Source organism: Tyto alba, unplaced genomic scaffold (genome assembly GCF_018691265.1).
Source record: "Tyto alba isolate M040663 unplaced genomic scaffold, T.alba_DEE_v4.0 Super-Scaffold_38, whole genome shotgun sequence".
NCBI lineage: Eukaryota > Metazoa > Chordata > Aves > Strigiformes > Tytonidae > Tyto > Tyto alba.
In genome coordinates this window covers 1,226,371-1,250,972 of record NW_024881313.1, presented here as the reverse complement: position 1 = coordinate 1,250,972, position 24,602 = coordinate 1,226,371, and the positions used below count along the sequence as shown (strand labels likewise).

The window sequence follows — 24,602 nt, the reverse complement described above, 5'->3', positions numbered from 1 at the left end:
TTGATGGTACTAGATATCTCACCTTCACACTTCGGTCTTGCCAGGTCACAGAGAGCCTGAAGCTATAGATTTAACATTCAAGCACATGGTTCTAGGAAGCTGTTCAGCACTCTCACCTCTGGTTGGTTTTGCTGGCAATCTGATTCAGCAACATCTGGCCCCTAATTGGCTTTGATGTGGGTTTTCCCAAGCTTGCAATATATGGCCTTGGAAAGACCATTGTTCTCTTTATTAAAATAACCTGGCTGAAACAAAGACTCAAGTCTACTGCAGATTCAAAATGAAGAGAGAGAGAAGAAAAAGTTCTACCCAGCCTGTGAGTCAGATGAGTAAGTGTTTTAGCACAGAGGATCTGGCACGTCAAGGTTTGCAGAATCCTGTGGAAGTCAGAGGTGAGCAGAGGGGTTCTGGCTTCTAGCCCGATGGAGCTACAGGCGCCTCTGTGACCACAGGCAGCTAGTTAAATCTCCCTGCCCCTCGCCTGCTCCAACAGGAAAACTGGATGGAAGACAAGACCTGGTTAGATACTAGATGCTGTCTCTGAACGGAATTTTCCTAGGAGAGGTAAATGCAAACAACAGTGCTTTTACCAAAGGCCTCATGCGCTCCTATCAGAACACGTGCAAGTGAAGTGTGAGGCTGACAGCTATATCTCTTAATTGCTTAGTGTGCTCCCATTGGAAATAGTTTTCCGATCTTGGAAATATGGCGCTAGGTAGCTTTTTTCATAGTGATGTGTTTCTCCTTTATGTGGGAGTTGCCCAGAATTTGTTCAATATGGGCTAAGGGGCAGCATTTATTCATAAAACTCATTAAAAAAATGTTGTCTTTTGCCTTCTTTGTTTCTAAAGTGGATGACATGGCTTGACATCTGTAAAGGAAGAGATACAGGTGATGTAAATATTGCTTTGTCTAAGATTACATTTTTGATGACTGCATGTCACAAAGGAAGAGCAGGGGTGGGAAGATTCGGTGACATAATTAATGTGGTAGAGCACAACTGCCCTCTGATAGAGGACATCTCTTGTAGGGGAGAAACATTTTTCATGTGGCAATGGTACACACTTCCAGCAATTCCACCGCTGAGGAGTCACATCTGCACCCTACCTGAGTACCTCAGGTACACACAGCTAGAAACATGAACTGGTTGTGTGTCTGTACCCAGAAGCACATTCTCTTCACCATGCACTCGTGCATCTGGTAGGGGTGGCCTAATTGTTTTCAGCATATCTAGGAATTTTTATTGTTTCCAGGAGGTTTATATGATACATGGAAATCCATGTTAAAGAGAATTAACAGGTGGATGGGAATTGTTGATTGGAGAGAGCTTGGAAATGGAAAATATGTTGTGAAACATGATGGGAAGGAAGGGTTGCCTTTGTGCAGAAGGGGGTTCAGCAGGCACGTGGGAGGTCTTGATTTCACTGGTGGTATGAATTTTATTTGGAGCTCTTGTGAGCTTACCTCCCTCTTCCTCTTTTAGAAGGAGTTTTGGTGTGGTAGTTTGACATGACGTGAAGAGAATTGTGGAAAAGCCAGGGCTGTGCAATAGAGAATGATCACTCCTAAAGGGAAGAATATTAAAATAACCTCTTTCCATGATGAAGCTGAGATCCCTCAAGCATTGGTGTGGATGAAATGAGTTCACTACTCTGGAAATACTAGGGGAAATTCTGGCTCTTTGCAACAAATAGTTTGGAGCAGGCACGAGGAGTGCTCTCTTGAGAAAAGTTTTCCTCTTTTCTGATATTGGATCAAGATTCCTGATGAAGCTCTCTTACAACACAGTTGAAACAGTGGTTTGTTTTTTGTTTTTTTTTTTTTTTTTTTTTTTTTTTTTCACTTTTTTCTCTCCTAATTTATCATGGTTCTGACTTATGGGAGGTTCTTAGGGTAACATTCACTTTGGAGAAATACAGTTTCCAAGAAGGAATTGATGGTGTTTTCCATCCTTCCTATCTTTCTTTACTCACCTCTTAGGACTTTACTTTGGTCTCTCAGCTGGCTGTCGCGCTATGTTGTCTGTTGGTTTATGGGAAGAGCAACCATCAATAGCTGAAGTGTGAGATCTAGTCATTATAAGCATACTGTTTTTGATTAGGTAGTGCAAATGATATATAACGGATCATCTGCTGTTTTAGTTAAGCAACAGTGACAAGATATTCTGAGGGAGTTTACTTTAACAATTTCTTTATTATTATTACTTTAAAAATTAATTTAAAAATCCAGAATTTTACTGAAACATAGCTTTAACTTTCTGTGTCACAGCAGCTTTTGTTAGGTTGCTTCCTGATGCTTCAGATATCACAGTCAAAACTCCCACCATGCTGCAAGCCAGCATGACAATTTCTTCCACAGCAACTATTAAATTCAGGGCAGCAGATCTACCATATGCAGCCCATCTGCTGGCCCTAACATCTAAGATGCAGACTTCAACCATGAACAGCTAAACCCCACAAATTGTCAGTAATGAGGAGTCCATCATAATCACTTAATATGTCAAACACCTGTGTGAGCAAAACAGTGAAGGAATTACTTTTGCAGGAGAGTGGATATAGGATCAGATGGAGCATTACTTGGAGCCTGGATGGAAATATTTGTGTTGAAAATTTAGAATGGAAATTGCTGTCACTGTAGCACTTTGTAACGAAAGGATGACACATCCGTGTAACTACCTACATAATGCATATAGTAACAAATGGTTAACATGCTGGCCCATCCATTCCTTGCAGCAAATAATCAACCTGGGAAGTCATAGAGCAGCACACATCCCATTTGGCAGCAGTTTCCTAAAAGAACTGAGGACGATGCTTAAAACCCAGCAGTTTTTTGCATGCTTGCCCACAGCCATGACACATATATATTCAGACTCCCACAGAGGTCCTCCTTTGTCCAATGTCCCCAGTCGTTTACAACCCAAACTGGAGGGATGGTGCAGCGCAGCTGCTCTTGCACAATCTATCCCTGTTAAGCAGGATACCCTCAAAGCATTGTGGGATTCTTTTAAATAACCTGCTGTGCCTGTTGTGCATATTTTCCTTTGCTTGAGCTGGTTGATAGGGCATGTGGCTACCCACTTCATTGCTCTGCCAGAAAGGATGCCATTAGCTGCATGATGCTGCAAAGAGAGGGAATAAGCTGAGACCACAGGGTACAATTTTTTTTTTTTTTTTGATAAATCCTCAGGACCAGTGTTAAGAGTCACTGTATTCCTATTTCTGGCACAGAAGTAGAATCCTGCATTACTATAACTACAAGTGCATTTACTTAAGACCCTGTCAGATGCCATAGAGTGTGTAGTCATGGAGTACTTCTGTCCAGCTGTGGTGAAGTGTGCCCAGCACTCATGGTAGCATCCTGCAATGGGGCCGGGTAAAATGTCACTACAGATACATTGCTGGAATGTTCAATGAAACATGCCTTGAGGATGGTACAGAAAGAAGAAAGTAATTGGCATAAAAAATGAAAGTTACCAGGCAAAATGCCAAAGGAGAATTATTTTTTGTGTAAGGAAGGTAAAATACACAGAGAAAACGGGAATGAGAATTTGTATGTTAGCAGATTGTAGTTTGTTCCCTGGGGATGAGGATTGTGAACTTGATTCAGAAGGTGATGGGAAGTCATTGAAGGGTGATAACTAGAAGAATGACCTACACTGAACTTCTGACTTAGGAAGCGAGACAGAAATTTTGCTGCTTAAAGAAATGGAAAGTGCTATGCCCCTGGGAAATTATCAAAATGTTTAGCAGTTGAAACAGTATCAAGATATCAAGAAAAGAAGGTTTGCCTCCCCTTCCCCCATTAGGGATTTTCTTTTTACTTGTTTTATTGTTTGTTTGTTTGGTTTGGTTTTTTGGTTGGTTTGTTTGTTTGTTTGTTAGGTTTTTTTTTTTGTTATTTTTTTTTTTTTAATTTAAAGTGAAAAAAATATATACATGAACATGCACATATAACATATTTATTATATGAAAACATAGGTATAATATAGTATATATTACACACACACACACATTTACAAACATGTAATTTCCCCTAGACTATAAGATCCCTGCATCTGCTGAGGAAAAATTATATTCCTGTCACTTTTAAAACTGCGAGTGGTAGTGAAGTTGAGTGGGATGTTAATGGCAGTGAGGAGATGCAGAAGCCGTCCATGTCTCTAATTCTGAAGAGGCGTGATGGAACTATCATCCTTGTACCAGGATGGTAGGAGCCATTGGTCCATACAGGAGTTCAGCAGGACCCCAAGCATGGTTCCTTCAGAACCATGCTCTGGGTTCAGCAATAAATTGCTGAAACCAAGGTATTCTAAATAAAACCAGAAAATTTTGGATTTTTTTTTTTTTTTTTTTTTTTAAATTTCCAAACAGATTTGGAAACTCAGCTGCAAAGATCTAGGAATCTGGGAAAACAGGATATGTAAAGAGTACTTTCATTTTCCTTCTCTGTAGTGAAGAAAAGTGAACACCCTTTCCATCTTCTCTGCAAGGATATTGTTGAGAACAAGCTGATTTCAGCTGGCTGGTAAGTTTGAAAAGAGTCACCAGTTGGGCAGTATTTCAGCAGCAGAAGTCTGTGGAGATGAGACACTGGTGTCAAGATTTGTGAGACTCCAAATCCTATGTTAATATTATTCTAATACATTTGTTGTCAGTCTCTTTTCACTTGCAGACCTTTAAGCATTTTCTGAAGCAGGTGTCAGCCCTCGCACAGACAATTCAGTCCTAGTGACAACAATTTTCATTTTCTTGATTGTCTTTCATTGTAGAAATGGACAGAGGTCCTCAAGGTCTGAGGAGTATACACTGACAGTGACTGATCTAACAAAACTAATCAGCTGTGTATTGTGTGTCCCCCAAAATACTTTTATCTCCCTGTTCTAATGACCATAGATCAACCTCCAGCCTTGCGATATGTAATGGTAGTCAAATTTCTAAAATTTTACATGAAACTGGTAAATTGAATGACCTTAAATTGCTGGGGTTTGCACTGCATATTTTTTTGGGTAGTCAAAGGTGATGAAAGGTGATAAAATCCAAAGGTGATGAAAGTAGAATAAAAAACCTTCTATTCTTAGTTGCTAGCTTCAGTTCAGGATATTTGTTTCTACTTAGCCAAAAACTTGATTTATCTAAAGGCATTAGGATGGATTAGTCAAAACATTTATTATCTTATATCCAGTAATATCATTGCAGTTATGTGCCTGTCACTGCTTTTATTGTTAGTTTCTTATCTAAAGGTTTTAAATGTGGATGAAAGATTTAGTTTGAACTGGGGATTGGTAGTCGAAGATGGATGGTTACTTTTTAAAGGCCTGAGCAGGTTTTTGGATCTCCTTGCTCACTGTGACCTTGAATATTTTCTTCAGATTGTCAGTCTGAGCTAGTTCTGGGTACATACACTGTGGTCTTGTCACCTGTTGACAACAGAAAGTTGGCTACCAAATAAAGTTATTTGGTCTCTGGAAAATACAAAACTATGGTCTCTTTTTTGTTGAGCGCATATGAATTACACCAACATTACATATAGGAAGATTTATTTTTCTCTCTAACTTCTGTTCGGAGTATTTTTACCTCCAGAGGTAAAATCAAAGCAAAATTGTCAAATTTCACATTGGATTGAGTGAAAGCAATATATCCTTCACTAGTGCTTAAGCAAGTTCATTATTAGTTTGTCTGTGAAGGTGCTGAACCTTGACTGAATTTCAGGTTCATTAAATAAGGTTCACAGGTATCTACTGAGGGTATTCCCCTGGTAATGACTTTTAGTCTTTATCAACCTGAGCTGAATTAAAACTAATAAAGCAGCAATTTAGAAAGGAAGTGTTCATGTGCCCCTTAAAAGCCAAGAGCATTCATTCTCCTTAAACTTATTTTTAAGGTAAATTTTAGAAACAGTGCCTTTAGACATCATAAAAAATGAGTCCATAGCTTCAGTAAGCCATTTATCTCATTGTGTTGATGTCTTTTTTATCTTTGTTCTTTTTTTTTTTTTTTTTTTTCCTAATGAGATTTTATTTTATCAATGGCTTATTGTTCAGAGTGGAGGATTTTATTCTTTTGGCTTTTGACATATTTTTGAAACTAATTGAAGAGTAAACCCTCCTTCCCTTTTTTGCTTTCTAATATTCTCTAAAGAAAGTGTCATCCTGTAACATAACTACAATATGAATTTACAATACAGATTCATTAGGCCTCTGAAATAATGTCTGAGATTATAGGGATAAAGTGCTGAGTCTTTGCAGCTGGAAGGGATGGATTTAATTTTTTTGACTTTGGAAAGGAGTAGAGGAAAGTAAGTACATGGAAGTATAAAGAGTAAAATCTCTGGAAATGATAGTGGTAGAAAAGAGTAATGAAGCACATTAGCAACTTTGGGAACCTGGTTATGGCTGGAGCTTTGCAAGACTTGGAATCTGTCCCTAGATGTTCTGGTGACCATGGACAATATAATTCACAGTATTTTTGCTATGTTACCTATCAGATTTTGATGAAGTAGGCCTTTCTCTGAGGAAAAATGCTATTCATGGAAAATTTCCAAGTATATAACATAAAAAAAAAATATCACTTCTGTGTATAATGGGTGGATGGCCAGACAGAGTCATCTGGGTTACTCCTCTCTTCCTAAAGGCTCTGGTAGGATGCTGTAGAGTAATTTTTAATGTTTTTGTTTTCCCCTGCTCCTCTCTTGCACTATTCCTGACAGAAACTCGGTAACTTTTCCTGAGACTGAACAATCCTGAGGCACAGAACAAGAGAAAATGGGACTTCCTAAACTACCCATCAAGACCAGCAGAAAAAAATAGCAGATCCTGCAGTACTCTCGACATTGAAGAGAGGTTAAGTTAGCAAAACCTTGTCATTCAGAGCTCCAGCATGAAGAGTGGGAAGGAAACATAGCACTGTTATTCATAAAATGAGGTACCTGCACAGGATGTACCGCTGTAGTTTTGCCAATTCTTTTCTGTCAGTGAAGCAGTTAAAAATGCTAATTAATCCATCACCTGTGGTTACCAAGTTAATGCCCCAGGGAAACAGACAAGGGCTCATGGTTGCTGTTTTAGGCTTTCTGCTATGAGCATTCTATTACTTGCAGCTGATTTTGAAGACTTCAGTGGCAGCCTGTGAAATGTAAAGATTTCTTTATAGGAGAGAGAAGGCCTTGCCTAGATAAGAACATGGCAGCGACTTCACTAAATTAGCTCTCCTGGCTACAGCATAGCACGAAATAGTGCATCAACGTTCCTTCCTATCACATGGTAATCGGATCCCATCTCCAAACAGGCTCAGAGATGTACAAAGGAAAGATCATAGTAAGTGTTTCATCTAGGATAGAAACATACTGAATTGTCTACTTTTCCAAGCTTTGTGTGTTTGAGTATGTTTATGATCTGATCTCTGAGTCCATCTGTTTACCTTCTAGCAGTGCTTCCATAACATCTGGTATTTTGAATAAAGAAATCCCTTCATGCCAGTGGACCGTATAGTAGGATATAAATATTAACTAGATTAGTAGCATGTATTTTCCTCTCCTGTTCTCAGTAATGCAGTTGAATTAAAAAAGACAACCTTAAATGACACGTCCCTGCTAACTTACTGCTGTTCTACTTTGTATTCATAACTCTTCTGCAATTGCACCTGCTCTGATGCAGTATTGTGTCAAGGAAGTAATATTAACCAATTGCTTCTTCTCTCTGCATATTAAGTAGAGTTAAAAGAACAGTGTTATGGTAATGAGACAAGGAATTCCCTATTCTGGGAACTAGCAATGTATTTATAAGATGGCAGACAGAAATAACTGTTTCTAAAAATACTGTACTTAATTCTTATAATTTTTTAAAATCCACTCTGCTGTTTCGTTATGCTACAGGATTTGGCAGATATTAAACTCCAGTGCTTTACTGGATTCAAATAAAACATGTCAGTTTTAGGCCAGTAACAGCACAGACAGTTGCCAAATGGATGAGAATCTGCATTATTTTGAAGTCAATAATAAAAATCTCATCCACTTCAGGAGTATAATGGCCGCCCCTTCAGGTAATATATAAATAAGAAAATTGAAGACTCGGAGGAGTCTGTCATCAGGCTCATTTGTCTTTTTTATCCACTTTCACTAGCTATGCAAGGACCTTTCCTCAGCTTTATCATGGCTTCAGCTGTAAGCTACATTACTTGGCTTCAGTTGCAACGAAGATATCAAACCTGAGGAGGTGCTAGGCTTTCTGTTTTGTTTCAAGCACACAGATGTCTTCAACTGCACTCTGTGATTCTTAAGTCTGGCAGTCTTACAGGCTTCATATGTTATCCTGTTATACGTGGCATGGAGGGCAAATGAACAGGAACATGGCTGGAGAGTCACAGTAGCCCTTCCCTTGATATCTTCTGCCTTTTGGCCTTACTTCCCCAAATGTAACAGATTTTCAGGAAGGAAAATATACCTTTTTTCTCAGATGAAATTGCATTTCTGAGGAAGGCCCTTCAATCAGATTGCTTGTTTGAATGTGTCTTGTACCATGAACTAATTTTTGGCCCAGGTAAGATACTCAATTAAAGGACAGACCAGTACATAATTTACAGCCAGTTATGGTTATTTCATTATTTCATACGTTTTCTTCAATAAGATAACACAAACAAGATGAAAACATTTGGGGAAAGCAGCTCTTTCACAGCCTAGAAGAATCTGAATTATCTTTCCTATTTAGCTGAACCAGACTACTAAATCCAAACTTCCAAGACAATGGCATTCTCCAGTGTTTAAAAAAACCTTTTTCTCACCCTTTGAACTTTCTGACATCCAAAAGGCAGACAAGTCATGAACAGCAGAATCTCAACTTCAGTTTTTGGTTTGTATTTTTCCCACAGAAACTACACAGGATCTATCATAGTTTCAACCTTTGGTTTTCTCTCTTATAGCATCAGACTGAGCATGTTTCAATAAGTCCAGAAGAATGGGAAAACTTTATTTTAGATAGTTTCTATTTTCTGAAGCAGAATCAGTTTCTTGATGACTGATTTTTAACCTTGATTCTAATTTTAGGTAAATAATCTCTAAAAAATAAATGAGTTTCAATTATAGACTTTTAAATAAAGTACTAAATACGTTGGTTAGACTCTTGATATGTGCTTCTGAATAATTAGCCCCTAGGCACTATCTTTGTATTTTCAACCTTGCTTTTTTTTTTTTAATATATAATATAAATTTTTCTGCTTCACCTGAAATGGAAAATAGCTAAACTTCTTCTGACGCTATAAAATAAGTTACATTCAATCTCATTAATTGTTTCATTTAAGCCCTTGAAGTACCCAGAGTTTTTTTCTATACTTCATTGCATTATTATTTTGGTAGAATTAAAGGAGCAGGGTCATTTAAAAACTGTAAGACTTAAATACAATTCCAGTGGCGTGTTTGAACAACAAATCATTCTTTCCTTTTTGGGGAGGACCAGTCAGAAACCTGGAGTTTTTGAAAATAATAATATTTTATACTTTTCTACAAATACTCACACAGGATTATCTTAAAGGAACTTTTAAGATAATAATATACATAAATCAGAGAAAGGATTATAATGTTCATCACTCACTTTTGGGAAGTAATTAGAGAATTTTAATGATTTCTGTAGCATTACATATGATCAAATTTTGTGTATTAATAGAAAAAATGTCCTTCCAGCAGTGTCATGAGAAATTTAATGAATCTGAGTAGCTGAGACCTTTCAGTATCTCTATGTCCTTAATGTCATGCCCTAATAACAGTTCAGCTCTAACCTGGTAATGAATCCACGCCAAAGCCCTCAATCACAACACTCCCAAGCTCTTGAAAGTTCAGACCTCAGCTGAATGACTTTCTTGCAGACCCAATTTTAATAGCAACTCAAGGGAAGGACCCTGACTGTAGTGGCTTCGAACTCACACCTAACCAATGACCCAGGCTAACCTCAGTTAGCTTGTGAAAACTTGCAAGATCACAGTCCAGGATAAGGGAATAAGAAAACAGGAGAGGCAAAGTAAAAAAAGGTAGTCTGTTCTTTTGTGGTCAGCCTCAGCATATGCTGTTAACTCCACTGGTCTGTTTGTCTTACTGATGACCTTGAAAGGAATGTTGATGGACTGAAACCACTGTGTGAAGTGATCTTTTGTGTTACCCTGCACCTGGCCTGGAGTTAAGACTAATCCTAGTCTGACAGAAATTATTCTGAAAATTTCATATGGACTATACTGGCTGGCTGCCACCCACTGTGGTTATTCAGCTGAGCTCTGCAATTTGTTTCTTTCTCAGGCTGTGTGCACTCAAGCTTTCCCTGAGCTATTGTTGTCAGTTTGCATACATTAATATATCGCGGCCTCAGGACCACTAATGCACAACACCATGGTGTAAGTTTTTGTCTTGTTGAATATTTCATAATTCACCAACACTTGTAACTAGCTAGTGAATTTCAAAGACAGTACATCACCTTGTGCCTTAGGAGACTGAATCCCTCCTTTGGGGTTATTAGTGAATATGGCTCTGATGTCACACGGACACTGAAATATCTCTTTTCAGGCTTCATTCATCTCCCTTTGTTATCTCAGTCCAGCTCTGTGCAAAAAAAAAAAAAAAATGTGGTTTAATTGCATTTGATTTTTACTGCCTGTGAAAGGGCATTTAGGCTTTAGATGGAAAGGTCTTTGTGATGTGCAGAAAATCGGCAGGCTCAGGCAGGGCACAGGCATCCTCACGGAAAGGTTGCAGGGTTTCCTTCTGCCTGTCACCATCAGGATCTACGTCTTCTGTCATCCCGTGTCTGCTGCTAAGAACTGAGTGGGTAATAAGTCAGTGAGTGGTTTCTAACATTTTGAACAAAAATCCTTTTTGTTGACTATTTTGGTTTTCAAAGTTTATTTTCCCAGGGCAAACAAGGGTCCTTGTTTGGTCAGTAGAAAGAAAGGGAATTTGCTGACTCACATGGGTAAAACTTCTCTCTCCCTCTCATAACCATCACATGATACTACTCTGTCATTTTCAAAGGCAAAGATTTGTTCTTCAGAAAAAGCTGTAACTTCAAAAAACTAACCTCAAAGACAAGTGCTTGGTGACAGGGATAATTTAGTAGTATCATGGTCAGGACAAGTGACTTGCTCAGATGGAATACAAGTAACAGAACTGAAGCTTTCTGCTTGCTGTCACAACACCACCATCATCACCTGCCTTTCCAGAGCATTGCTGTGTAAAAACAAGGAGGAAGAAATCAAATCTCTGTCTTCAAATTCTGCAGTTGTTTTTAAAAATACTTGGGAGGAAGCTAGGACTGAGCATTTCCAGGGTTTCCTTTGCTCCAGATAGCCTGACAGAGATACATGGTTGGATGGATGTGTACTAGTGAGCATTTCTGAAGGGCTTGGGAATTATGTGCTCTCATGATTGGAGATGAAGCTGATTTTTAGCTAGACAAATTTATCTACTTCAAGGTAACATATAATCTGTGCTAATTAAGCAATATCATGTCTTCTGATCTGCACGCAGTTGTCTACAGCAGTTCTGCTGAGCTTGCTGTTTAGGGGGGAGATAATACTTTATCCATTAACTGCTACCTGGGAATTACTTTGAAACTTTTAGAAGATATTTTAAATGCATTATTTTTTTTGATCTTGTTTCTTTCCTACCGCTAAATAAAAATGCATTTTCTGACATTAAAGAGAAAAGGATGGTACTGATATATCTGTGGAAGACATCCCAGAAATCAACAATAGACTCAAAGATTAAAGGTACTCATTTGGTTTAGAGATATGCCGTATCATGGGGGAAAAAAGCTTGGGACCTAGTTTTGCCAGATGCTAAGTGCATTTCAGCTTTCAGTGAGGTCAGAAGGAGTCAGAGAAGCTCAGCCTCAATGGCTTTGATCTCTGGGGATTCTGGCCATTGGCCTATGCTTAAAGGATGATCGTAGGTTTTGCCATCCCATTCCATCACCTTTTTCCATTCCCATTCCTGAGCTTTAATTTTGTAGCCTGGCTCAGTCAGAAGGCTAATTCTACCAGCAAGAGGAAACTGAGTTTTTTTTAGCTCTGGGCAGATTTTTAGTTGAAGGGAGTGTGATAACCCTCATGAATTTGCTTTTGGGGTGAAGGAACAGGCACTTGTCATCTAACTGCTTTGCAGTCATGCTGAGGTCACCCATCTTGAATAACTCAGAAGAGTGGTGTCTTCTTTAAAAGAGTGGTTGCTGGAAGGATGGAAATAAATTGAACATAAATAGAAAGGACAAATAATGCCTTGAGAATAAAATGACACCTCCCTCTCATATGTTCCTGCCAATACCTTACATAGTTTATGTACTACTCAAACAGGATGCTAAGCCTGAGATGACTAAGTGGTACAAAGATATTTAAATAGCTTTCTGTGGAATCTTAATTTCATATTTCTTCATTTTCTCTCTTATAAAGTACCATTGCAGGAACAGAGAGAGGATGGTTTATGTTTATGGAAGGTGCCAAAAGCAGAAAAGAAATATGGTGTTCGGTACAGTAGAGGAAAAGAATAGAAAGCAAGAAAAATAGACTCTATTGCTCCAGCTATAAGACACTGTGTATTTCAATTCAAGCCTCTGTCATCTCATGTGCTGAATCCTCCCTGATGGGCTGTTCTGTAATCTTCTCCTTTCTAACAACCATTTTTCTTATCAATACATCACTTCAGGATGAAGGCAGCAGAGATTTTAGCTAAAGTTGTGGTTGCGTGATAACATAAATCTACCCCTGCAGATCCTAACACTGGATGAAAACCACTATGGTCTTGTGGCTCAGAGTCCCAATCTGCCTCCCTCTTCTGGTTCAAGTGCATTTAGAAAACATTGGCAGGTGAACCTGGAGCCTTTGTGGCAGATCAGCCTTGCCGGTGCCACTCCTGTCTGCCACCAGACTGGCACCATCTGCTCACTTCAGTCAGTTCAAATCCAGTGTGAAGCTGACAGAAGCTGTATGTTGTGTGAGCTGGCTTATTTGGCAATTATTAGGCATGTAATTTATGTGATCATGCTTAAACAAGACTAAACTCCTGTACTACTTCGTTAGCACAAAGATCTGACGTTAATGGGCATGTAGAAAGGAGAGAAACTGTGGGACTGGGTGCATTCAGAATGATCTCTGATTCTTGCACTGGCTTATCAAAGCTGCCTTAGTCTCTGTGCAGAGCTGCTAACCATGTAAGATTATTTGTCTTTTGGTCAATGATTCTTCTTTTGTATTACAGGCTTTTGATGTCACGTGGTAGAGACATGAGCTCAACTGTCAACTTCTTCTGTGATGTAATTGATTTAAAAGAAAACAAAACTGTGCTCATCAGTAAGGCCTTGCTGGCTGATATATAGATATGTTTAAATGATGTATAGAGGAACATAAGTAACAGCTAAAGGGGCTTTCATCTGAGATGAAAGATGTACAGGTTTTTGTTCAGGAACTTGTCCAAGTAGACAAACCTGTAACAGACTTTTATGTTGTTTTTCCATTTCTGTGCTTGATATAAACTATTAACAAATGGCACTATGTGCAGGGGACTTCTCATAATGATGCTGCAAACTTCTGTCCTTTGCATATTAATGTGTGGGCATGTATTTGCTAAGATCATGCATATACTTTTAGTCCAATGTTATCTTAATCACTGTTATATTCATCAATAACACACACCTAAAACGCTAATAAAGACAAAGCAGTGTAATTACTGGAAAGCAGAATCATAAAGGAGTCACTCATGGTTTCCAAACAAGAGTCATGATAGCAAACCAGGCACAAGGTCTGAAGACCTTGGTTTGTAGTTAGAGGTGATATACTGCCTCATATGCATTTGTGAGGAGTAGTTCCTTAAACTGAACAGCAGGTTATTAAAATTAATAACCCTCTATGTGTTGGCTTTTATGACTTGCCCATGGTTGCCTGTCAGCTCACTGGCAAAACAAGGAGCAAAGCTGACTCTCAGCTACATATTTTAATCTCTTACACTAACATATCACTACACAGTTTGAGGTCAAATGTGACAAATGTTAGGTCAGTGCATGAAGTCACTACCAGTCAGCCAGGTAGTCAGAGGTCTTTTCAGAGCACACGTGAAAAGTACTCCTGGAGGTCATTTAATCTGTTAGTTATGGTTTAATTTCCTGATCATATGTAAGTCTGTGCCTGTTGCTTCACTGCTTGAAGCTATTTTTAGCATGCGAATTTTTCAGTGTCAGAAAAACATCAGAACGTGTTAAATCCCTTCCTTTCAAATTTGTGAGATGTAAAGGGGCAGCCTGGGCTTCTCACTTTTGATTTAATAGGGGGCAAGGGCTTATTTTATAGAGCCAGGTGGTAACAGCTTTTCTTTTGCTGAATAATTTCTCTTCTGCAATCAGAATTTGGAGGTTTGTATTTTCCAGTTACATTTAGAGAAGAACATCATAGAAACCTGTTTCATAATTTAATGTTGCATTTTCAAGTTTAATCTTACTTTACCACAAAAAGCTCTTATTTCATGCTTTTGTGCTCTTCACTCCAGAAGTCGTTGTATGAAAATGATATTTACCTATAGCTGTTTCTCTAATATGCATTACAAAATCCCCAAACCAAAGCAAAACTATTGAAAAAAAAAAAAAAACAGACAGCCACCAGATCAACCAATCAAGTAAAACTTGCAGCTGAAAATCAGTTCATGCTATCATGATTTCAGCATAAAATTCTAACTGTAAAAATGAAGGTTTCAAGATCATTTATCAAAAAGCTCAGAATCTGGATGGGCTTCAAAAAAATGATAAATGAAGACTTTGTTTTTGTTTTATGCATATTTCACAGAGCTTCTAGAGTTAGTTATTATTAATTATTTAACTACTATGCAGTGTAATCCTGACTAGCTCATTGTTTTGCATTTTTATTATATTTTACTAATCTTCTTTCTTGATGCTCTTTGTGCTTTTCTCACACTGCCTAGTCAAGAAATTTGAATAGGGTAGATGAAAGAGTATGGGTTTGCTAATTTGTGCCATAAATATTTTAAAAATCTTCACAGTAAGTGTTGGTGACTGTTGCAGTTTTATCTGAAAATTGGACACCTCTTTTTAAACTGTGCATTAGTACTTCTTCCTAACACTGAGCTAGAAGAGCAATGTTTTTTTTACTGACCTGTTGCAATGTAATAGGAAGGCACGTTATCTGTGTCTATGTATGTATGATGTTAACAAGCTGATTAACGTTTTCAAATTTTCCTTAGTTCCAGGTGAAGATGAGGGAACTTCACATCTTGTGTTCTTGCTTGTATAGTTCACCAGACAATTTACATTTTCCTAAAAAAACTACAGTGATATCATAATATCAGATATTTTGCACTGAATTTTGAACTCCACACGTGTCCAGGTGCATTGAAACTTTGAATGACTCACCGAGCCAAAAGTGAATGTGAGTTTGCCAAGCAGACAAATGTAACTTCAATGATGATTCTGACTAGTTCTGTCTAGTACTCTACCGTCATTAAATTGACTCCATCAAAGAACAAATTTGATTTCCTTCTTTTTACTTTTCCTTACATTTGGAAGTAAAATACATATGAGTTATGGATGTGAGATAAGCTGTAGAAAATCATAGTATAGTGTGGTGAGTGGGAAGCATCCAACAGAGCTCCACTGATCTGCTGGTTCTTGGGGAAAGAGAAATACTGATTTTAAACTCAGTGATGCTAAACAGGATTTGTTGAAGAGAGTAGCCAGTCTTATGTTTGTTATGCCTCCATCTAAGAGCATAGTGTGGACTGTTGCTGCTCCAAGTTATGTGCAACAGGATCCCAGTTCTGGACTAGAGGCAGGAAAATCTTTCTCCTGCACTTGCTTGCTGCATGCAGTTGGCTGTGCGCTGTCCTCTTTTGTTTTCTGTCTGCAGTGTTGTATGTGAAAGTTAATGGAGGAAGTTCTGGTGAAGACTAAAGCATCAGGTTAAATTAGGTGTGCATGATCTGAACTCTCCTGAATCAAGGTAGTACCCCAAAATTGAACAAATTCTAATGTATCTTGACACAGAAATGCAAAGATAAGCAGTTTCTTTTAACATACTCTTGTAATCTGCATATTCCCTGATGTGCTTTAATTTGTTTCATTAATTTGTATTAAAATGTGGAGAAATCCAAGATTACCTGCACTGAAAGATCTATCTTGATCCCTGATGTAAATATTTGCAATGCAGTAATCCAATGATTTATCCAAGAAGTAAAGTAACTGATGATAAACTTGATTTCTAGTATAACAAGGCAATGGAATTTCCCATCTGAAAATTTTCAATGTTTTAAAAATCGTTCAGAACTGAATAGGATAATGGACTCTTCAAATATTATCCTGAAATCTCTTTTTACTTTCATTCCAGTAATTTACAAAATCATGAATTGTAAAGCTACATAACGTATTTTCTGTCAAAAATTCTAAGAAGAAATAGGACTGTTCAGTGCACAATATATCAATGCTTTTGAAATCAAGATTTTTTTTTTTATAGATAACTCTTACATGTGCTGAAAATCAGAAGGTTTCTGGATCCTGTCAGAAAAAGATGAGTAGATTTTTGGAAGGAATGTGGTTCTCTGGCTACATCATGTTCATTCAAATTCATCTGGAGTTTGTAAAACTTCTGTGACCATGGGTGGAGTTTTATGAACTCATAAAACTTCAAACCTGAGGCTCAGCTTCAGAGTGCTTGATGTGCTTCAGACGTTTTTCCTTAATTGTTTTGGAAGAACACATCAACATTTCTGTTCCTTACCAACCAAATTTCCTAGAACCTTTGAACAAAATATTCTCCATGTATTGAAGATCTGCTAATATTACCTTTTTTTGTCCTGCAGAAAATACAGTTTAGGACACAAAAGATGACATTGGTATGAACAGATTGGAAGGTAGCCTGCCATCTTTATACCTGTTCTCATCCTGCAGGATCACTGGCACATTTATGCATTGGCATACACTTTGAACTATTTATAGGGGCAGAATTGAACCTCTCTGCTCACCTCTTACAAACACAGGTAGCTAGAGAAGGCAAAATGCTGAAGACTCTGATCCTACTTTTAGCTCCTTAACTCCTTTGTCAGGTCATCTCCATTGGCATGAGGTTTACTATGCAGTAGCTCTCCTGTGCAGATAAGCCCTAAATTGTCTACCATTGGAATGTGTCCAAAGTTAATTTTCACTTCTGTCCATTAAAGTGGCAGGAATGATACTGTGTGAGGTCACTTGGCTCGGGTGTGGCTTACTTATTTCTTCAAAGGAAAGCCCAGGTATACTATACCTTTTCCTTGCTGTTGCTTGCAGCATACAACACAAGTCGTCTTGTTCTATCTGACTGCTGCAAAATTCTCAGCACTACAAGATCCAAACCATCAATACAAGAGCCACGTACAGTTTGTAATCTCTGTGCAATATCACCTTTAATAATTCCAACAATTAACTTCAAACGAATCTCTGGCAAGAGTTCTTACCATAGATTACCATGAACATTTTTAGTTTTACATTCATTTGGAATCATAGGACTCCTACCAACGGGAAAAAAAGGAGGTTGAACTAACTTTTACTTTATTGCAGTTTAAAATTTGTCTCAGCAGAGAATCAAACCTAGATAAGTTCATATGTATAGGCAATTATTTATAACCTCCATTTTAGGCACCAAGCCTAGATATTCTGAATCACCTTCCCTGGAGATTGCTTACCTCTTTCCTCTGATACAGAAAAGTTAGATTTCCACTATGTGTGAGTTAGGTGTCTACCCTCTTTTGGATAGTTGGTTCCATGAAGGCAACACAATAATAAAAATTAGGCTTCCAGTGGAAAAATTTTTAAGTTTTTAATTAAAGAGAAATGTTATCGACCTTACTGATGATATTTAAAACAAATCATAAATGGGCTTGCAAAACTTTCTTGGTGTGTAACTGTGTTTTTGACATTACATATTTACAAGATAGATGGCTATTGCTTCTGTTTTACTGTTTTGTTTGATATAATCAGTGAAAAGGGATTTATGAATATCTCTGGATTTCATAATTTGGCTATAATTTACATATCAGTGTAATGCTAATTTTTTGCTCTCTGTTGAATCTCGTTCACAGAAAGAGGAGTGACAAACATTAGTAGTGTCATTATTGCCTGTTAACATAGCTCATTAATGTGTTCTAGTAGTCATTAACTTTGCAAGGAAATATTGATTCCTATGGAAACAAAAGCTGCAAGTTAAAAATAAATAAATGAAGAAATGTCTCTGGGAATGATCTGTGAATTGCATATGCATTTAGTTCTTGTCATCATTGTACTTTCCTGCTGTTCACAAGACTGCTTGCTTAGAGTAGAAATTCTAATGGAGTAACCAAAATGCATTGTATTAAATTCTCATTTGATATTTGTTGCTTTTATAATTGTAATGCCATTACATGAGGAAACGCTTTCCCTGTGATCAGTATCTTCTTACGGTAAGATGGGGAAGTGACTTTTGTTTATCCACAGCATAACTATAAGTCCTGGGTATAATTCTTCCAGTATGTGAGGCCTGTTTCATCATTATTACATATTTCTAAGAGTTCTAAATAGCTCAGAGGCATAAGCAGTCATACCTGTTTTGGGGTGAAAACAAGGTTAAATATTTTTTTTCTGTAGCTACATTGACTTAGTATACAAAGGAAGTACATAAAGGCTATGATTTCATTTCAGTATTCAAATGAGCATGACCAGATTGTCAACAACATGGTCATTCTCAGATTCTTCTTAGGGCTTTCATCGATTGTGAATACAAAAGAAGTTTCTTCGGACTTGGAGGCTGGCTTTTATTCCACTTCAACAGCACTGTGTATCTGACTGTCTCTTCTGGTTCTATCACTTTCAGCAGTGATATTGAATCCCTAAAATAGATGTGAAATGTTGTGAGTTTGTTGTGAGTTTGGTGTTTTTTTTTGGTTTTTTTTTTTTTTTTTCCCTGAGTTATCTGATCTCATTTCCTTACTATGTTGTTATGCTTTGGGAATATTTCAGGCTGTAAAATTTGCTTTTTAATTTCTACATTGCTTTTCTTTTCTGGTACTCCTGAAGTCAGTGGTCTTCATGTGTGTTTGCAGATTTTAAGTAGACTGCTACTGAGAAGTGCCTTTCTGAGTGTCTCATGGCTTCAAATATAATTTCTCCTCATTGTCTTCAAGACATGATTTTATGAATTATACAGTGTTAGAAATTCCCCTGAAAACTCAATTTTCATTTGTATGTTGAGTTAAAAATTATCTAATGGTTTGTCCAAAATATGGTCTAAAATGCAGCAGCATTTTCTTGAGCTAATATGGCCTACCTGGAATGCTCCAAAAAGTTTGACTTTGCTCACTCACACCATCCTGCGTGTTTGTTATGATTTACGAAGCGATCTCTTGTTCTGTCACAACGACTTGTTATCTTCAGTATTTACCACTCCCTTAATCTTTGCATCGGTTTGATTCCTTCTCCGCAATTGATTTATAAAAAATATTAAATAGGTAGAGGCCAACAACTCCACCCTGTAGCAATGTCCTTGGAAATACAGCCACAGTGTGGTGATTTCCAATGCTATCAACAAGACCTATCCTTGACTGTCTTTAATCCATTTAATGTATGCAGTGATGATTTTGTGTTCTAGTTTATTAATCAGGATGTTGTGCAGTGTGCAGTTAGTTGTGCCTTACAGAGATCTAAGTGTATTGCATAACACTGTTAACTTTTATAAAACAAAAATGTACTCTCATAAAAATATTGAATTAGTTTGAGATCTATTATATATAAGAGCATTTAGATTAGTACTTAATTGTACTACTGTCTTTTAATTGGGTTCCCTACCAGCTATTCCACTATTTTTGTTGGGATCAATGCAGGATGGCAAAGTCTGTAATTACTTCAGGTATTGCCCCATTTACCCTTTTCTAAGTCTTGGCAGGATGTTACTTTCTTAGCTTGGTCCTCTGGAAATTACCATTAGGTATTGTAATGAGCCTTTGGTCTCATTAAAAATCCACATCAACAGTTCAGACATCTCCTATACCAGTTCTTTTCTAGCTATTAGTTGAGAGTTATCTGGATTTGCTGAGTCAAAAATGTTTATGAATTAAATTAATTTAAAATAGCTTCTATTTTAACATCCTGTTTTGCTACTAACAGAGTGAATTCATCATAACCACTATGTATATACATATTTTATGTTTTACAAGCAAAACACATATATTTACTGAAAATACTGAATATTTACTGAAAAATTCTGTCTCTGTTATTAACACTTGCCCCTTGCTTATCGGACAATGTACCAATGTAATTGTTATGATACTGATTATTTTGAGTGTAATAAAAAGAGTCTTCCTTGGGCATTAACTGTGTTGGTCACAGATTCTTCTTACAACTTTGTTTTCCTCATTAGTGGTTGTGCTTCCCACTGCCTAATTCATATTCATTGCTATTATCATCCCATTTTCTAAATGACATTTTTCAAGAGTTTTTTTTTTTTTTCCTATGTTTCATCTGGTTTCTTAATTAATGTTTCTTCTTGCCTTGACCATAGGTTTGGAAATTTTTTGGCTCTAGGGAAATGTTTCCAATCACAATCCTCTTTTTCTTTTATTCATTTAAAAATCATTTTTAATGGAAGATCCATCTTATGTTTGTTTCCATTTTTCTTAAAATAAGTATTTGAAAGCACCAAATACATGTTATTGACATGGACTCCATTGCTTTTGCACACAATGTGTATAATGAAGCTGTGAACTCCTGTACTCAAGCAACTGCTTTTTACTTCTGGAGTCAGTTCCTGTTTCTGTCAAGATGATGTAAACTTTAGACTTTTTTTGAGTTGGAGGCAATACTTTCTGAGTCAACAAACTGCCATCTGTAGTCTGTGTATTCTCTGGTGGCTGTAATACTGGCAGCATAAGACTTCCCTTCTGACTTGTCCCTCTGTGGTAATTTAACAGTTCTTCCAGTGAAGATAGATACTGAAGGAACTGCAATTTATATTCTTAGATGAGCAACTCAAGTATCACCCAGTCATGGACAGTTTTGTTTGAACCTTTAAAAATACGGATATCCCCAAAAGTACCTATTTAACCTTTTGGACAGAGGATGAATGGGACTTCAGATAGATGTGAGGAGGTTAGGGATCTGTCTCACCCTGTTTCTTAGGGATTACAGATTTAATTTGTTTTAGCTCTTCCCTCTCCTAAAAATATTACGTGAGAGAACTGTGGTTCACTCTAGATTTTGGACATTGCGACCAGAATATTTATATTATTGAATAAAATATTATTGGAATAACTAGGAGTTATTTCTGCTATAATATAAACCATGCTTTTGTGATATTTTCTCTCCTTGCTCCCTTCAGTCAAGTCTCTAGTGAATCCTCAGAATTCTTGCTGCAGCCACAGAAAAAAAAGAACATTTTTTTAATTAGGTGGACATTAAAGTGAAATCAAGGTTTTAAAGTCCCATCAAGTTCTTTCTCCTCCCATTTATCATTTTGCAGCCAGACATGCTTCCTATGTGCTTTAATAAATTGTTCCCCTCTTCCTCAAAATTCAGTACAATCCCATCTAGTTCAGATATCTCCACATCAATGGCTGTTGCTGTAATTACTTATGGGAAATATTTCTGTAAACTGAAACCTCAGATTAGGTAAGTGACTTTTTATTGGACTAGATGTAGAAATATTCAATAAATAACTAATTGGTGCAAGGTTTTTCAACAGTAGTGCTCCAAAGCAGTGCACTGATGAGGAGAACAGTGTGGTTGGATTAGTAATGGTCATACCAATATATTGACCCACTTCCACCAACAATCCATCAGTCACTACAGCAAGATGAATTTAGCAATATCAGTAATATTTCCAGCTGAAAACTTCCACTATCAAGCCATTCAGGCTATGTGTTACTGTTTTGGGAATTGTTCTAATGTAGCTTTGCATTTCTCTTTGACAGCAACTGGCTCTTATTCATTTCAATGGAAATGACTTCTGATAATGTCCAACCCCCTAATTCTCTCTCTTCCTCAGTGTGTTCTGTGTGAAGCATCTCTTTATTCCCGAGTTTTACAGGAAAGAAAAACATTCTTGACCTCTTTATGATCGTCATCTTTTATTGTGGTTTTAGATTTTTTTTTTTTTTTTTAAACTCTGTCATACAGTCTGCATGGCTTCATTCAAATCTAGATCAAGTCAGATCAGTTTAGGTCTTGCAGGTTTTGTTAATTTTTCCTTAGATACTGCACAGTTTCAGATCAGAAACAGGCTCCACCTGCCAGCAGTCACTGTCCCCTCTCATAGCATGTTGGCAACAAGCCTGAGGTCTCCTTCCAAATGAGTGCTGGTTTTCAGAAACACTCACAAAGTAAAGACTGTATAGACACTCTGATTGGGTAAGTATATTAAAGAGAGTGCTTTCCAGAATGCTGTCTTGGCTCTTTAAAGCACTGGGTTTACATCAAAACATACAAATGCAGCTCAAATATTTAAAAGTAAAACAGTAAAGGAACTGAAACAGAACAAGGAAAGAATCTAAACGACTCCCCCATTTAACCCCATTTATTTCTCAGTGGTTATGCATTTGCTGTAGTCAGAAGCTATCTGTTTCTCCCTACTTATCCCATGTATTTTAAAAGAACTCAGAGGAAAGGAGTAACATCATGTGATTTTAGGTCTTTTCTGTAAGAGAAATATTGACAAAACGGATTCTTACTTTGCAGGAAATTATGTAAACTCTATTCAAATTAGAAACTGGAGTCCTGGTGTCCTAAGGCAGTAGGTTTCTTCATGAAATGGGAGGCTATCACTGTTCCTAGGGCCTTGTAAAAGCATAAAAGGAATATCTGCTAACAATGATTCTGAAGAGCAAATATGTATGATTCCAAAATGTTAATTTGAACAATATCATAGTGCAAATCCAGATCATAAAACTTGCCTGATTTCTCTTGACTTGAAACTATTGGTCTTACCTTCTAATTTTTAGACCTTACTGTGGGAAGTTTTCTTGCTTGCAAGTAAGAAGCTTGGCAACCTAGATTTTAATGTTTGCAATCTAGTTACATGATGTGTCGTGTAACTATGCCTGATTGGATCAACTCCAGACATGGTTGGATGGTTGGATCTGTCAAGTTTAAGACAGACTTTCTCAGTTTTCTTTCTACTTTTGACCACCTACTGCCCCATCCCCTTTATTTAAGGTTAGCTGTCAAATACCATTTATTCTTTGAACAATTTTATGGGAAAGGATGACTTCTGTCCTGTAGAGAAGGCTAATGAGAAAGCTTTCATATGCATTGATCAAGGCCATTGTGTCAAGGCAATACGGGTGCATTCTTCACACAAAAGTGATTGGATTTATTTTCTCTGAAGGATGAATAATATATGGTTTGACAGTCTCAGGCTCTGACCTACAAATCCACATTTTTGAAGGATTATTTTTTTTTCAATGGTTTCCTTTTTTACTCTTTCTCAGAAACGTATTTCTCAAAGTGAATCCAAATATGGAATTTCTATTCAGTTTGGTTGTCTGAAAAAAATGTTTTAAATGCTTAATTTAAAATCTACTGATATGCCTAACACTTTACTTATGCTTATACTAATGAAATACGTGGCAAAGATCTTAGTCCTGAGAAGAGTCATTGATTATTCCATGGGAAAAAAAATAAGGAGAAAGAAAATGACGATAAAACTATCAGGAGGAACTGGAAAGGGGGAGCAGGTGGAAAGGAAACCCAACCAATTTGGTACCTCTGAGGGCCTATATCTGGAACTGGTTGAGAATAAATGGTTTTAAAAAGCCTATGGTATCACATAAAAGCCGGGAAACTCATTCTGAGGCATTGATGGAAAGCTTTTAACTGGAAAAAAGAGAGAGGTAAAAAAAAAAAAGAGACCTCCCTCCAGACCTGTAGTTTTCTAGCAGACTTGTGAGATTACTGCAGATGCCTCAGATACAAATTGTTTCAAAGAAAAAAAGAAAAAAACCCCACTGTTTGTAATTTTTTGATTGATCAAGGATTTTCTATGGTTATTGAAAGCCACACGGAGGACATATTACCAAGCCAATTATGTTATTAATAAGAATTGCTCATCCAGCATGCCAGATCAATCTTCTCTGGAGACACCACTTTTTACTTTTTGATGCAGAAGGCCATGATTTAAGTCCAGAATACCAAAGTTAAAACCCAGTGTCCGAGACCTGTATAAAAATTCCCATTATTTCAGGAAGAGCAATTATCCTCTGATGTAAATTACAGTACTGTCTTAGAATGGAAAAAAGGCTAAAGTAAGATCAGAATGCTGTTCTAAACTAATTCAGCTGAGAATAGGCATTAACAAATAATTACCATAAACAAGGTTCAATTATTATATTTGAATAGGACTTTTTATTACAGCCTCATGCAAATACATTTGTTTGCCCCAGTAGCATATCCCTGTGCTAGGAGTTTTCAAATTATGCTTCACAAATTTAGAACCATTTAAAAGCAAACAAACTTCTGAGGATCACATACGTATAACTACAAATCTGAATATTCATGACTGCAAGTATGATATTTCACCCTGACTTCTGTTGACAGTGGATAATGATGTAGAAGAAGGGGTTGTTGCTCACAAGTGGAGTTC

At 37.2% G+C, this 24,602-nt stretch overlaps 1 long non-coding RNA gene across 3 annotated transcripts in view; it reads left to right on the top strand.

Moving 5' to 3' along the window:
* Window positions 1–20,341, top strand: part of LOC116965421 — an 85,071-nt gene extending 64,730 nt beyond the window's left edge. The window contains exons 4-7 of one of the 3 annotated variants that reach the window (XR_006166188.1): window positions 13,225–13,316; window positions 15,214–15,398; window positions 15,876–15,968; window positions 16,479–20,341. This is a non-coding gene — a long non-coding RNA (uncharacterized LOC116965421). Of the gene's footprint in view, window positions 1–4,375; window positions 4,525–13,224; window positions 13,317–15,213; window positions 15,969–16,478 lie in introns of those variants that run through there. The other 2 variants (XR_004409343.2, XR_006166187.1) reach the window with 2 other exon arrangements.
* The last annotated feature ends 4,261 nt before the right edge of the window (window positions 20,342–24,602 follow it).